We start from the raw sequence: 15,713 nt of genomic DNA, 5'->3' as shown, positions 1-15,713 counted from the left end.
CTTCCCCTTTTGGAATGCTCTGCAGCCGATTGGTGACATCCCTGACCCGAGTACCTGGGAGGCAACATACCATCCGGGAGTCCCGTTTTTGGTCACAGAACCGCCTATCTACTCCCCTCACAATAGAATCCCCTATGACTATGGCCCTACGAGTCTGTTTCCTGCCCTTCTGAACAGCAGTGCCCATCACGGTGCCATGATCCTGGCTACTGCTGCCCTCCCCAGGCGAGCCATCTCCCCCAACAATATCCAAAACAGTATACCTGTTTTGGAGGGAGATGACCACAGGGGACACTTGAACTGCCTTCCGACTCTTTTTCTGTCTGTTGGTCACCCATTCACTGTCTCCCTCAGCAATCCTATCCTGCGGTGTGACCAGTTCACTAAATGTGCTATCCACAACCTCCTCAGCATCGCGGATGCTCCACAGTGAGTTCATCCGCAGCTCCAGAGCCTTCATACCGTCAAACAAGAGCTGCAGCTGGACACACTTCTTGCAAGTGTAATAGTCAGAAACGTCAGACATGTTCCTAAGCTCCCACATCAAGCAAGAGGCACATGCCACGGCTCTGAGGTCCCCTGCCATTGTAAGCTTAGCTTTATATGAACTAACTAAAACTAAACAATGCACTTAAATGTATATGAAAAAGAAAGATAAGAAAGAAATAAAAGCCTGACCTTGCAGAGTCTCTTTCTTCCGGTTAGAGGAGGGGGACGGGAGGGAGATAGCCACTGCCCAAATATAAATTAAGCCCTTACCTTCCTGGCAGCCCTCGCTTCACACCACCTTCTCTCCTCACTGCTCTGTCAAAATGGAGGCCCGACTCCTGAGGTAAGTCCCTTTTTAAGCAGGAAAATGTACCCTTCCCAGCAGCCCTCACTTGACCTCACCTTCTCTCCTCGCCGCTCATTAAAAAGGACAATCAAGACATGAATATTAGCCAAGAAAGGAAGTTTAAGATGCCACAGCATAAACCTTGATGAGAGACTTGAGTGCAAAGAACAATCTTAAAGGGAGAGAGGATAGTGTAGAAGCAGAGGATTTTACTAAAGTAATTGCAAAGGAGAAGGATGACAGCATAAGATTACAAAGGTATATTGAATACACTCAGTGAATGGGCAAAACTGTGACGGATGGAGTTTAATGTAAGCAGGTATAAGGTTATTAATCTTGGACTGAGAAAGGATAGATCAGTATACTTTCTGGATGATATGAAAGAAACTATAGTGAATTCCCAAAGATACTTGGAGATACAGTGCATAGATCTTTAAAATATCATGAACAGATGCAGAAGATAATCAACAAAGTTGGTAGAATACTCACCTTTCTAACTAGAGGATTGGAGTAAAACGATGCAGAAGTTATGCTGCAGTTATTAAACAAAACCACAGTTAGACTCCACTTTGAGTGCTATAAACAGATCTGCACAGCACACCTTCATAAGGGTATATTGGCCTTGGAGGGAGCAAATGTAGATTTATATTAGATTCTCTACAGTGTGGAAACAGGCCCTTCAGCCCAACAAGTCCACACTGCCCCTCCGAAGAGTAATGCACCCAAACCCATTCCCCTACCCTATATTTACCCCTGACTAACCCACCTAACACTGTGGCAATTTCCCATGGCCAATTCACCTGACCTGCACATCTTTGGCTTGTGGGACGAAACCAGAGCACCCAGAGGAAACTCACTCAGACACAGGGAGAATGTGCAAACTCCCCACAGACAGGTGGGAATTGAACCCAGGTCCCTGGTACTGTGAGGCAGCAGTGCTAACCACTGAGCCACCATGCCGCCCCATTACAGAGTCACAATGCAGACTGACACTTGGATTTCAGGAGTTAAGTTATGAGGACAGATTGCATAAATTAGGCCTATTTTCTCTAGAATTTGGAAGGATAAGGGGTGATCTGATCAAGTCTTCAAGACACCAACACAAAAAGATAGGTTAGATAAAGATAAACTTTTTCCACTGGTTGGGGATTCTAGAACCGAGGGAGTGTGGCATTGTCCGAGAATATGGCAAGACTGCTCAGGAGAGATGTTAGAAAACATTTCTACTTACAAAGATTCATAGATATTTGGAACTCTCTTCCACAAGTGGCAGTGTATGCTGAATCAGTTGTTAATTTTAATTGAAATACATGGATGTTTGTTAAGCTAGGAATATTACAGGATAGAAGCCAAAGGCAAGTATGTGGAGTTAAGTCACAGATCAGCTATGATCTCATTGAATGGTGGAACAGATTCAAGGGGCTGAATTACCTACTCCTGTTTCAATGTTCATATGTTCCTAATTCGACAGCATGGGATCTAGGAGTCTTGATTGAACTATTTTTTCAGTTAACATTTACGGAGCTACTTTTAAATGAGTGAAAACTCAATATCATTGAGTTCTTGAGAAAAGCCTGTTTCTAACATTTTATCCTACAGAAACAGAATTATTCACCCATAATCCTGACCAATAAGCTATTTTTGAGCCAACATACAAATTAGAATGGTTAATCAATGAATAATAAATAATGAATAATAGCAGCATATTAACTTGATAAAAAATGTTATTTTTCTCTACAAGCTCAATAAAATGAGCATTTCAGAGCAAGAAGTTTTTCTCCAGGCCTACCTATCATTAGAACTGAATTACATGAGGATGCTTCATCAGTTGTGAACTAGGTTCATAGGATTGCCACCCATCAATAAAGCTTTCCATCTAAGGAATAGCCATCAGTTCGGTTTAATGTGCATTCTATGGTTCTTATTCACAGAACTAAGGAGGAGGTCAGTGATAGATTGTAGCCTGTGAAAGACAAAATGGCTTCTGATGTAAGTAGCAACATCTGTAGATACTCATGGGCAGTAATGGCTTCTCAATAATGGGGGAGCCATTAGTGCCAAAAATAAGACAGAAGTATTTGCAACAATCTTCAACCAGAGTCTGAAATGGATGCTTCAACTTGGTCTCCACCAGTGGTTCCCAAAATCACAGATACCAGCCTTCAACCAATTTGATTCACTCTACGTGATATCAAGAAAGAGTTGGATGCACTGAATACTGAAAAGACAGTACGCCTTGACAATATTCCAGAAAAAGTATTGAAGACTTGTGTTCGAGATCTTGTCATGCTTCAAGCCAAGCTGTTCCAGGAGCTACAACACTGGCATCTCCCTGAAAATATGAACATTTTCCCAGCAATTTCCTGTGCACAAAAGCAGGACAATCCAACTAACCCAATTGCCACCATATCTATCTACTCTTGATCATTTATAAAGAGATGGAAGTTGTCACCAACAGTGCTATCAAGCAGCACTTGCTTAGCAATAACCTACTCACTGAATCCCAGTTTGGGTGCCCACAGGTCCACTGACTGTTGACCTGGTTGTACCCTTATTTCAAACATGAAGGAACTGAATTCCAGCAGTGTGGTAAGAGTAAGGCGATATTTAATTTAGTGTAACATTGAGGAGTTTTCGCAAAACTGATTTCAGTTCTGAAGAAAGGCCACTAGACCTGAAATTAGACTGTTTATCTCCACAGCTGCTGCTAGATCTGCTGAGTTTCTCCAGAAACGTCCATTGTTGTTTCAGCTTTCCAGCATCTGCAGTTCTCTTTTTTTTTGTTTGGAGTCAATGGGAATGAGGAGGAAAGCTCCTGATTGGAGCCAAACTTGTCACAAAGGAAAATGTGGTTGCTGGAAGGCTGTCTTCTCAGCTCCAGGATATCTCTGCAGTCATTCCTCAGGGTAGTGTCCATCTCCAGTTCCCTCATCAATGATATTCTCTTCATCATAAGGTCAGAAATGGGAATATTCGCTGGTGATTGCAAAATGTACAGCACCATTAACAACATCTCAGAAATCAAAGCAGTCCATTTCCAAATGGAGCAAGACCTGGACAATATCCAGACTTGGGTTGACGAGTGGCAAGGAATATTCCCGCCACACAACTGCCAAGCAATGAGCACTGCAAATAATGGAGAATCCAACCACTGACAATGGCAGTGGCATTACAATCACTTCCATCTCAAAGGACAAGGGTCTCAGAAAGGTGGGAACCATACACATATTCACCTCCAAGCCGACTTGGAACCTGACTTGGAACTGTATCAACATTGTTTCAGTGTTTCTGGGTCATAATTTTGGTTGTTCCTCCCTAATGTCAATTTGGGTCTACCCACAGCACTTGGACTGCAGTGGTTCAAGACTTTCTTAAGGATGACTAGAGATGGACAGTAAATGCTAGCTTAACCAGTGATGTCCACAATCCACGAAAGAATTTTAAAAATTAAAAATAGAAAATAATTGATAAAGAGACTGTAAAAGTTCTGCAGATCAGAGCAGGGAATATAAGTTCTATAAGCTTTCGTTGTTTGTCTCATTTTGTTTTGAAACTCGACATGTAATTGTAACATAATTGGTTTGAGATTCCATTCCTTCACAATTTACCCAATATCAGCTGAGCAAGCAAAAAGGTTTAGGAACGAAAACAGAAATTGCTGGAAAAAACTCAGCGGGTCTGGCGGCATCTGTGGAGAGAAGAGTTCACCCTTCTTCAGAACTAAATTTAGGGAAGATTTTGTAATTTTATGCACAACTTGCATCCAGTGTAAGTCGAGTTTCATCAAGTTTTTGAATTAGTTTAAAGAAACATTGCGCTACAAAATTGTTTATGTCCCCAGTTCATGACCAAATTCTACTAGCATCATTTCTTAGTGTTCCTTTGAAAAGGCTAAAAAAAATAGCCCTTCTTTAGGGACAAATAGTGGCACGATGTCTCAGTGTTTAGCACTGCTGCCTTACAGTGCCAGGGACACGGGTTTGATCCCTGCCTTGGGCGTGGGGTTTGCATATTCTCCCCGTGTCTATTTGGGTTTCCTCCCACATTTCAAAAGATGTGCAGGTTAGGTGAATTGGCCATGCTAAATTGCCCACTGTGTTAGGTACATTAGTCGGGGGAAATGAGTCTGGGTGGGTTACTCTTCGGAGGGTCAGTGTGGATTGTTGGGCTGAAGCGCCTGTTTCAAAAGTACACAAATATCCAATCTATAAAAAGTAATTTACTTAGGAACTGACTACTGTACATCACTAAAAGTGAAAAATAGCTTTATATGTTTTTTTCATAATGCCAATTTCATTCATTTAAAATCAGTACACCAGTGGTATATTTAATTATGTAATAAATTAATTTCCATTGCTTTAAAAAAAACTGCACCAAGTTACAACTCATATATATATAATATATCAGTGCAATCCATTTTAGTGAAAGACCAGAAAAATAATCACATTCTAATGCATTGCTCATTACAGTGTCTCATAGTATATTTCATGTTTCGTATCATGCAAATTTTTTTTAATTCAGGGAACTAACATCATTTTGAGCGACACTTGCATCTGGTTTGCCATTGCTCCCAAAGTGGAAACTAAATTCCCAGATGTGAAATTAGGCAAATTTGTACATGCACAATTATTAGCTGGTATAAAGTTCAAAAATAGGACTTCCACAAAATCACTAAAGTGTTACAATGTCAAAGGGGGATGTTTGGCCCATTATGTCTACAATATCTCTTCAAACATACTCATTACCTCCTGTCAATCTCTTGTTTTTTTCCCTTACCCTTGCATGTTATTTCTATCCAAGTAATAATCATCCAATGCAGCACAGTGGCTCAGTAGTTAGCACTGCTACCCTACAGCACCAGGGACTTGGGTTTGATTCTGACCGTCTGTGTGGAGTTTGCACATGCTCCTGTGTCTGCGAGGGTTTCCTCCGGGTACTCTGGTTTCCTCCCACAATCCAAAGATGTGCAGGTTGGGATAACTAGCCATGCTAAATTTCCCGTAGTGTTCAAGGATGTGTTGATTAGGTGCATTAGTCAGGGGTAAATGTAGAGGAACGGGCAGGGGAACGGGTCTTTGTGGGTTACTCTTTGGAGGGTCAGTGTGGACTTGTTGGGCCGAATGGTCGGTTTTCACACTAGGGATTCTACGATTCTAATCCTCAATTGAATCTGCCTCCACCACACTTCCAGGCAGTGCATTCCACTTTGTTTTCTAAATAGCATTCTTTTCCTTCCAGGTTTGTCCGTGGGCGGCATGGTGGCACAGCAGTTAGAGACCCGGGTTCATTTCCCGCCTCAGGCGACTGACTGTGTGGAGTTTGCACGTTCTCCCCGTGTCTGCGTGGGTTTCCTCCGGGTGCTCCAGTTTCCTCCCACAGTCCAAAGATGTGCAGGTCAGGTGAATTGGCTATGCTAAATTGCCCGTAGTGTTAGGTAAGGGGTAGATATAGATGTAGGGGTATGGGTGGGTTACGCTTCGGTGGGGCGGTGTGGACTTGTTGGGCCGAAGGGCCTGTTTCCACACTGTAAGTAATCTAATCTAAAACTAATAATTTCTCACTTGATACAGCCCCAGAAAACCTGCAGCTTACTTCTTCTCCAGGCTTTCTGTGGCATTCAATTGTTCGTGCTTGATTACTTTTATCTGATATCTGTCCTCTGTGTGTTACTTTTGAGCATGGGCGTTGTCCATTATAATTGAAACTAAACTTCAACAAGCTGTTGTGAGGATGAAAGTGTAAACATTAAGAAACATTGAAGAAAACAATTATTGATACCCCACTCATCTCAGCATTTCTCTGAGGTGTAAAACACAACTTGCATTTTGATTTCTAAATTTCTCCTAAACTGACCCTCTCCATTCCACCTTCTTTAGAGATTAAAGCTTTAGCTACAGGTGATATGATTGTCTGAACACTAGGCCAAACACAGTTCATGTGAAGTATGCCACCACAAATTTTCTTCACTCAGAGGAATCTTTAACTGGTGGGATGGAGCATTCAATTAAGAGGAGATTTAAAAATCAAAATAAAATGACAGTAGAGATACAGGATCATAAACAGATGAATTGTAACTAAAGTTTGACAGGAAGGGGTAGAATATATACACGCAATTGTGCAAAAGGAATTAAAATAAGGGTACATAATAATGGGAAAACATCAAAGCTTAAATGGTCTTTTATTTGAATTGCAACATTTGTAACACAATAGACGAATTGTCAGCACAAATACAAATAAGAATTAATATATCTTGATATCTATTACCGAGATGTGAGTGCAGGGTCACCAAGACTGGGAACACAGAACATAGAACATAGAACATTACAGCACAGTACAGGCCCTTCGGCCCTCGATGTTGCGCCGACCTGTCATACGAATCAGAAGCCTATCTAACCTACACTATTCCATGTATGTCCATATTCCTGTCCAATGACGACTTAAATGTACTTAAAGTTGGTGAAATTACTACCGTTGCAGGGAAAGCATTCCATACCTTTACTACTCTCTGAGTAAAGAAACTACCTCTAACATCTGTCCTATATCTATCATCCCTCAATTTAAAGCTATGCCCCCTCATGCTCGCCGTCACCATACTTGGAAAAAGGCTTTCCCTGTCCACCCTATCTAACCCTCTGATTATCTTATATGTCTCTATTAAGTCACCTCTCAACCTTCCTCTCTCTCATGAAAACAGCATCAAGTCCCTCAGCCTTTCCTCATAAGACCTTCCCTCCATACCAGCAACATCCTAGTAAATCTCCTCTGCACCCTTTCCAAAGCTTCCACTTCCTTCTTATAATGTAGTGACCAGAACTGTACACAATACTCCAAGTGCGGCCGCACCAGAGTTTTGTACAGCTGCAGCATAACCTCATGGTTCCGGAACTCAATCCTCTATTAATAAAAGCTAAAACACTGTATGCCTTCTTAACAACCCTGTCAATCTGGGTGGCAACTTTCAAGGATCTGTGTACCTGGACACTGAGATCTCTCTGCTCATCTACACTACCAAGAATCTTACCATTAGCCCAGTACTTTGCATTCCAGTTACTCCGACCAAAGTGAATCACCTCACACTTGTCCGCATTAAACTCCATTTGCCAGCTCTCAGTCCAGCTCTGCAGCTTACCTCTGTCTGTCTGTAACCTACAACATCCTTCTTCACTATCCATAACTCCACCGACCCTAGTGTTGTCTGCAAATTTACTAACCCACCCTTCTAAGCCCTCATCCAGGTCGTTTATAAAAATGCCGAACAGCAGTGGACCCAACACCAGCCCTTGCGGTACACCACTAGTAACTGGACTCCAGGATGAACATTTCCCATCAACCACCACCCTCTGTCTTCTTTCAGCAAGCCAATTACTGATCCAAACTGCTATATCTCCCACAATCCCATTCCTCTGCATTTTGTACAATAATAGTCTACTGTGGGGAATCTTATCGCACGCCTTGCTGAAATCCATATACATCACATCAACCATTTTTCCCTCATCTACCTGTTTGGTCACTTTCTCAAAGAACTCAATAAGATTTGTTAGGCACGACCTACCCTTCACAAAACCGTGCCTACTATCCCTAACCAAAGTATTCTTTTTTAGATGATTATAAATCCTATCTCTTATAACCTTTTCCAACACTTTACCAACAACTGAAGTAAGGCTCACTGGTCTATAATTACCAGGGTTGTCTCTACTCCCCTTCTTGAACAGGGGAGCCACATTTGCTATCCTCCAGTCTTCTGCCACGATTCCTGTAGACAATGATGATTTAAAGATCAATGCCAAAGGCTCAGCAATCTCCTCCCTGGCTTCCCAGAGGATCCTAGGATAAATCCCATCCAGCCCAGGGGATTTATCTATTTTCACACTCTGCAGGATTTCTAATACCTCTTCCTTGTGAATCTCAATCCCACCTAGTCTAGTAGCCTGTATCTCAGTATTCTCCTCGACAATATTGTCATTTTCTAGAGTGAATACTGTTGAAAAATATTCATTTAGTGCTTCCCCTATCACCTCTGACTCCACAGACAACTTCCCACTACTATCCTTGATTGGCCCTAATCTTACTCTCGTCATTCTTTTATTCCTTAAATACCTATAGAAAACCTTAGGGTTTACCCTGATCCTATCCACCAACAACTTCTCATCTCTCCTCCTGGCTCTTCTGAGCTCTTTCTTTACGTCTTTCTTGGCTACCTTGTAACCCTCAAGCGCCCTAACTGAGCCTTCACATCTCATCCTAACATAAGCCTTGTTCTTCCTCTTGACCAGAGATTCCACTTCCTTTGTAAACCACCGCTCCCGTGCTCTACAGCTTCCTCCCTGCCTGACAGGTACATACTTATCGAGGACACACAGGAGCTTTTCCTTGAATAAGGTCCACATTTCTAATGTGCCCATCCCCTGCAGTTTCCTTCCCCATCCTATGCTTCCTAAATCTTGCCTAATCACATCGTAATTGCCTTTCCCCCAGCTGTAACTCTTGCCCAGTGATATACACCTATCCCTTTCTATCACTAAAGTAAACATAACAGAATTGTGATCGCTATCACCAAAGTGCTCACCTACTTCCAAGTCTAACACCTGGCCGGACTCTTACCCAGTACCAAATCTAATGTGTCTTCGCCCCTTGTAGGCCTGTCTACATACTGTGTCAGGAAGCCCTCCTGCACACACTGGACAAAAACTGACCCATCTATAGTACTCATACTATAGTGTTCCCAGTCAATAGTTGGAAAGTTGAAGTCCCCCCTGACTACAACCCTGTCTCTCTCACTCCTATCGAGAATCATCTTTGCTATCCTTTCCTCTACATATCTAGAACTATTCGGAGGCTTATAGAAAACTCCCAACAGGGTGACTTTTCCTTTCCTATTTCTAACCTCAGTCCATACTACCTCAGTTAACGAGTCCCCAAATATCCTTTCTGCAACTGTAATACTGTCCTTGACCAACAATGCCACACCTCCCCCTCTTTTACCATCTTCTCTGTTCTTACTGAAACATCTAAATCCTGGAACCTGCAATAACCATTCCTGTCCCTGCTCTATCCATGTCTCCGAAATGGCCACAACATCGAAATCCCAGTTACCAACTCATGCTGCAAGTTTACCCACCTTATTCAGGATGCTCCTGGTGTTGAAGTTGACATACTTCAAACCAACTTCGTGCTTGCTGGTGCCATCTTGCATCCCTGAAACTTGATTTCGGACCTCCCTACTCTCAACCTTTTCTATACTCGAACTACAATTTTGTTTCCCATCTCCCTGCTGGATTAGGTTAAACCCACCCCAATAGCCTTAGTGAATTTCCCCCCCAGGATATTGGTACCCCTCTGGTTCAGATGAAGACTATCCTGCTTGTAGAGGTCCCACCTATCCCAGAAAGAGCCACAATTGTCCAAGAATCCAAAACCCTCCCTCCTGCACCATCCTTGTAGCCACGTGTTCAACTCCTCTCTCTCCCTATTCCTCGCCTCACTAGCACGTAGCACGGGCAACAAACCAGAAATAACAACTCTGTTCGTCCTAGCTGTAAGCTTCCATCCTAGCTCCCTGAATTTCTGCCTTAAATCCCCATCTCTCTTCCTACCTATGTCGTTAGTGCCTATGTGGGCCACGACTTGAGGATGCTCCCCCTCTCCCTTACGGATCCCAAAAACACGATCAGAGACGTCACGAACCCTGGCACCTGGGAGGCAACACACCAACCGTGAATTTCTCTCATCCCCACAGAACCGCCTATCTGTCCCCCTAGCTATGGAGTCACCAATGACTACTGCCCTGCTCCTCTTCCCCCTTCCCTTCGGAGCAGCAGGGACAGACTCTGTACCAGATCCCTGTGCCCCACTGCTTTCCCCTGGTAAGTCGTCTCCCCCAACAGTATCCAAAATGGTATATGATTTGGAGATGCCGGTGTTGGACTGTGGTGTACAAAGTTAAAAATCACACAATACCAGGTTATAGTCCAACAGCTCCGAAAGCTAGTGTGTATCCAATTAAACCTGTTAGACTATAACCTAGTGTGTGATTTTTAACTCAAAATGGTATACTTTTTGTTGAGGGGAATGGCCACAGGGGATCCCTGCATGGCCTGCCAGTTCCCTTTCCATCCCCTGACTGTAACCCATCTGCCTTTTTCTTGTACCTGAGGAGTGACTACCTCCCTGTAACTCCTCTCAATAACCCCTCTGCCTCCCGAATGGTCCGAAGTTCATCTAGCTCTAGCTCCAGTTCCCTAACGTGGATTTCGAGGAGCTGGAGTTGATTGCACTTCCCGCAGATGTAGTCAGCGGTGACACTAGTGGTGACCCTCACTTCCCACATTCTGCAAGAGGAACATTCAACTGCCCTAACCTCCATTCCCTCTATTCTAAATTCCCAAAGAGACTGTTGAAAAATAAGGAATAAAAAATAAACTTGTTACCTTACTAATCTGGCACACAGAACCTTTTTTTTTTGGTTAGAGGAGGAGGATGGGTGGGAGACACTACCCGAGTAGCGTTTCGGGTAACGCAGCCACACAAATATATGATTTCGCTCCTCCCTCTCACCTCTCGACAAATAGAGGCCCCGATGCCTGAAGTAAGGTTTTGAAACAGTTAAACTCACCTTCCAGAAGTCCTTCGCTCCTCCCTCACACCTCTTGGCAAATGGTAGTCCTTCGCTCCTCCCTAATGCCTCTTGGCAAATGGCAATCCTTCGCTCCTCCCTCGCACCTCTCGGCAAATAGTTTGATATTGAAAAGTATTCAATGTTCTGAAAGAATGCACAAAACATGAAAAAGGAAGTGCAGTATCTTTGTTAATAAAGGATGATAACTCTTTGGTGGTGCTTATTGATATATGTAACATAGATAGTGATGCAGAATCAGTTTGGCTGGAACTAAGGAATAAACCAATATTTTGTCTTCACTGTGGAGAACACTATAAACATCTCAATGGAAATGGCTAAGCAAGATACTCATGGAAGGAATGTTCTTGTAACAGTGTCTGTCATAAGAGACAAAAGACTTGATAAATTGGTGATACTAAAAGCAAACATATTACCAGGATCTGGTAATGCAAGTGTTTTATTGGAAGTAGCTGCAGAGACAGTGGACACATTGTTCAAAACATTCCAGAGCTTTTGGGATTCCAGAAGAGTTCCAGCAGTTTGGAAAATTGGGAATATAAAGTCCCTGTTCAAAAAGAGATGGAGATCAGATTACAACGCCCACACTTTAAGTGTATTTGTATTGTGTGATTTTTGTATAGCATAGGGTCACACACGAACACACTATCCTGTTCTGGATGAAATACCTGTACCCAGTCTGTGTGAAAATGAACCACCTGATGAAGGAGCAGTGTTCTGAAAGCTAGTGCTTCCAATTAAACCGTTTGGACTATAACCTGTTGTTGTGTGATTTTTAATTTTGTATGAAAAATGTTGATTTATCTGGAGTGCTGGCGGAAAGAGAAAATGATTTCTGCTGTCCAATAGCTAGTGTTAAAAAGATGTGTTTGCAAGAATTTGATTAAAGTATAATGAGTACCTTTATGTAACCTCCACAAACAAATTGGATTGCCTTTGCCTTCGCAACAAAAGTCATCAATTGGAAATAGTGTAAAAATGTTGCATGATTGTGAACATTAATGTGTTCACGAATAAAGAAGAGAAGGGGAGATGAAAAGTATTAATTTAGATTTTATATTGAATTGTAAAAGGAACATACATGATTTCAAACCAGGTTTAAATGTTGAATGCATTTGATCTGAAATAACAGATTATAAAGTCTGGTTATGGTAACAGACAAACATTCAAAGCACCATTTCACATTTGTCACAACACAATCTTTTAAGAGTCATTACACTTCAAAAATGCCTAGAATATCAAAGAATACCTGGTCATGCTGACTGAATGGGTTATGAGTAATAGTTGAATCTAATTAAGCCTGCCTTCTTCATTCTTAGTTCTGTGATCCTTGAAATGAAATTTGAAATACAGCTGATAGTATATTTCTTCATAAAGTGATTCTGTGGTGATGGCATGTGACACCACCTTCATGATTTTTGCAATTCCATTTATTAATATCATGAACACATTTCTGAGTTTTCCAGGCAAGCAGTCTGAATAAGGACACACTTACCTTTTGTGCACATTAACTTTGATATTTGATTTTCATAAAAGTACTAAAACTGGAATTAATGCTGTCATAACACCTAAATCAGTAATACAAAAAAATGTAATATTCTTATTATCCCCCAGCCTGCAAGAAAAACAGAATATATTGGCCTGCTACAAATCAGCATCAATGCTAGCAGTAAGTCTCAAAAGGAAGTTCAAATGGACCTGCACAGAAAAGTAAATGTAATTGAAATGTACATTAGGGGATCAATAGTCTTCAATATGTAATAAAGCACATTGTAAGTGTTTCATTTCTCAAGAATTAAAACAGCATTCCAGAAAATATATTTTCTTGCTCCAGACATGAGTTAGTTCTCAAGAGATAATCATCTTAATTCAATATGTTGTTTTATTTTCAATATACACAGTTTATGGATTGAAAAAAAAATGTTTACAATTTTACTTTATGTAATGGTTAAGAGGAAAAAAGCATCAAAGCAAACACACTAAAAACTGAGGAATTGGATGAATCAAATCTTGCTTGAAATTTGCTGGATCCTTGGAAATGTTTTGAGACCAGATTTCATGTTGTGTTGGAAAGTTAATACCTTTCTAAGAGACTGTTATTCTCTACTTGCAGAGAATGAATTTATAGGGTTGGAAGGGGACTATTATACTGGTAGGGAAATTTGCGAGAGCTGCTCAGGAGGATTTAAATGAGTAACGCTAGGGGAGGGGGCGGGGGGTTAGGGGGTGGCTGATGGGACCCTGGGAGATAGTGAGGAAAGAGATCAATCTGAGACTGGAACTGTTGAGAGCAGAAGTGAGTCAAACAGTCAGGACAGGCAGGCATAAAGTAGAGAACAAGCTCGGACTGATAAATTAAACTGCATGTATTTCAATGCAAGGAGACTAACAGGGAAGGCAGATGACCTCAGGGCATGGTTAGGAACATGGGACTGGGATATCATAGCAATAACAGAGACATGGCTCAGGGATGGACAGGAATGGCAGCTTCATGTTCCAGGATACAAATGCTACAGGAAGGACAGAAAGGGAGGCAAGAGAGGACGAGGACTGGCGTTTTTGATAAGGGATAGCATTACAGCTGTATTGAGAAACGATATTCCCGGAAATACATCCAGGGCCCTTATTTGGGTGGAACTGAGAAATAAGAAAGAGATGATGTCTTTATTGGGATTGTATTCTAGACCCCCTAATAGTCAGAGGGAAATTGAGAAACAAATTTGTAAGGCGATCTCAGTTATCTGTAAGAATAATACGGTGGAGTTATGGTAGGGGATTTTAACTTTCTAAACATAGACGGAGACTGTCAGAGTGGGGAGAGTTTATTAAGTGTGCATAAGACAATTTTCTGATTCAGCATGTGGATGTACTTACTAGAGAAGGTGCAAAACCTGACCTACTCTTGGGAAATAAGGCAGGGCAGGTGACTGAGGTGTCAGTGGGAGAGAGCACTTTGGGGCCAGTGACGATAATTCTATTAGACTTAAAATAATGATGGGAAAGGACAGACCAGATCTAAAAATTGAAGTTCTAAATTGGAGAAAGGCCAATTTTGATGGTATTAGGCAAGAACTTTCAAAAGCTGATGTGGGGGCAAATATTCATAGGTAAAGTGATGGCTGGAAAATAGGAAGTCTTCAGAAATGAGATAATGAGAGTCCAGAGAAAGTATATTCCATTTAGAGTGAAAGGACAGGCTGGTAGTTGCAGGGAATGCTGGATGATGAAAGAAATTGAACATTTGGTTAAGGAAAGGAAAGAAGCATATGTAAGGTATAGACAGGATAGATCGAGTAAATCCTTAGAAGAGCATAAAGGCAGTAGGAGTATATTTATGAGGGACATCAGGAAGGCAAAAAGGGGACATGAGATAGCTTTGGCAAATAGAGTAAGGAGAAGTCAATGGGTTTTTACAAATACATTAAAGACAAAAGGGTAACTAGGAAGAGAATAGGGACCCTCAAAGATCAATAAGGCGGCCTTTGTGTAGAGCCACAGAAAATGGGGGAGATACTAAATGAGTATTTTGCATCAGTATTTACTGTGGAAAAGGCTATGGAAGATATAGAATAGAACATAGAACATAGAACATAGAAAAATACAGCACAGTACAGGCCCCTTGGCCCTCGATGTTGCGCCGATCCAAGCCCACCTAACCTACACTAGCCCAATAACCTCCATATGCCTATCCAATGCCTGCTTAAATGCCCATAAAGAGAGAGAGTCCACCACTGCTACTGGCAGGGCATTCCATGAACTCACGACTCGCTGAGTAAAGAATCTACCCCTAACATCTGTCCTATACCTACCACCCCTTAATTTAAAGCTATGCCCCCTCGTAATAGCTGACTCCATACGTGGAAAAAGGTTCTCATGGTCAACCTTATCTAAACCTCTAATCATCTTGTACACCTCTATCAAGTCACCCCGAAACCTTCTTTTCTCCAATGAAAACAGCCCCAAGTGCCTCAGCCTTTCCTCATACGATCTTCCTACCATACCAGGCAACATCCTGGTAAACCTCCTCTGCACCCGTTCCAGTGCCTCCACATCCTTCCTATAGTATGGCAACCAAAACTGCACACAATACTCCAGATGCGGCCGCACCAGAGTCATATACAACTGCAACATGACCTCAGGACTCCGGAACTCAATTCCTCTACCAATAAAAGCCAGTACGCCATATGACTTCTTCACCGCACTATTTACCTGGGTGGCAACTTTCAGAGATCTGTGTACATGAAC

This window comes from Chiloscyllium punctatum, chromosome 5 (genome assembly GCF_047496795.1).
Source record: "Chiloscyllium punctatum isolate Juve2018m chromosome 5, sChiPun1.3, whole genome shotgun sequence".
Lineage (NCBI taxonomy): Eukaryota > Metazoa > Chordata > Chondrichthyes > Orectolobiformes > Hemiscylliidae > Chiloscyllium > Chiloscyllium punctatum.
This window is presented reverse-complemented; position numbering follows the sequence as displayed.